Here is a 1,805-nt window from a genome sequence, read left to right on the forward strand (position 1 = left end):
ACCCGAAAAATGTACAAGTCCGGGAATACGGGGTGCATCGTATGTAACGTTCGATGTACATATAAAGCCTGGTAGGTGTTGGGATTATATCTGCAACACGGGCATTATCGAAAGATGGTTAAGTGGAGTCACCCAATGGGTGCCGTGCGTTATAAGGTACGTAATGCACAGTAGAGATACATTGTCGGGAGGTGGAACCCGAAAAATGTACAAGTCCGGGAATACGGGGTGCATCGTATGTAACGTTCGATGTACATATAAAGCCTGGTAGGTGTTGGGATTATATCTGCAACACGGGCATTATCGAAAGATGGTTAAGTGGAGTCACCCAATGGGTGCCGTGCGTTATAAGGTACGTAATGCACAGTAGAGATACATTGTCGGGAGGTGGAACCCGAAAAATGTACAAGTCCGGGAATACGGGGTGCATCGTATGTAACGTTCGATGTACATATAAAGCCTGGTAGGTGTTGGGATTATATCTGCAACACGGGCATTATCGAAAGATGGTTAAGTGGAGTCACCCAATGGGTGCCGTGCGTTATAAGGTACGTAATGCACAGTAGAGATACATTGTCGGGAGGTGGAACCCGAAAAATGTACAAGTCCGGGAATACGGGGTGCATCGTATGTAACGTTCGATGTACATATAAAGCCTGGTAGGTGTTGGGATTATATCTGCAACACGGGCATTATCGAAAGATGGTTAAGTGGAGTCACCCAATGGGTGCCGTGCGTTATAAGGTACGTAATGCACAGTAGAGATACATTGTCGGGAGGTGGAACCCGAAAAATGTACAAGTCCGGGAATACGGGGTGCATCGTATGTAACGTTCGATGTACATATAAAGCCTGGTAGGTGTTGGGATTATATCTGCAACACGGGCATTATCGAAAGATGGTTAAGTGGAGTCACCCAATGGGTGCCGTGCGTTATAAGGTACGTAATGCACAGTAGAGATACATTGTCGGGAGGTGGAACCCGCAAAATGTACAAGTCCGGGAATACGGGGTGCATCGTATGTAACGTTCGATGTACATATAAAGCCTGGTAGGTGTTGGGATTATATCTGCAACACGGGCATTATCGAAAGATGGTTAAGTGGAGTCACCCAATGGGTGCCGTGCGTTATAAGGTACGTAATGCACAGTAGAGATACATTATCGGGAGGTGGAACCCGAAAAATGTACAAGTCCGGGAATACGGGGTGCATCGTATGTAACGTTCGATGTACATATAAAGCCTGGTAGGTGTTGGGATTATATCTGCAACACGGGCATTATCGAAAGATGGTTAAGTGGAGTCACCCAATGGGTGCCGTGCGTTATCAGGTACGTAATGCACAGTAGAGATACATTGTCGGGAGGTGGAACCCGAAAAATGTACAAGTCCGGGAATACGGAAAAGTTCCCCATGAAAGGCTGGGGATACAATTATTGATACAAATAATGTGCCTAAGGGTACATTTATTTTTCTAAGTCCCAGAAATCCGTCACTGAACATCACGACTTACAAACACATCTTCCCCCGGTCCTCCCATATACGGCACGGGGACAAGTATGAAGAATGAAAATCATGTGTGTATGGAACATATAATGTGCCTGAGAGCACATTTTTTTTCTAAGTCCCAGAAATCCGTCACTGAACATCACGACTTACAAACACATCTTCCCCCGGTCCTCCCATATACGGCACGGGGACAAGTATGAAGAATGAAAATCATGTGTGTATGGAACATATAATGTGCCTGAGAGCACATTTTTTTCTAAGTCCCAGAAATCCGTCACTGAACATCACGACTTAC

The sequence above is a fragment of the Anopheles stephensi genome, unplaced genomic scaffold, assembly GCF_013141755.1.
Source record: "Anopheles stephensi strain Indian unplaced genomic scaffold, UCI_ANSTEP_V1.0 ucontig180, whole genome shotgun sequence".
NCBI classification, from domain to species: Eukaryota; Metazoa; Arthropoda; class Insecta; order Diptera; family Culicidae; genus Anopheles; species Anopheles stephensi.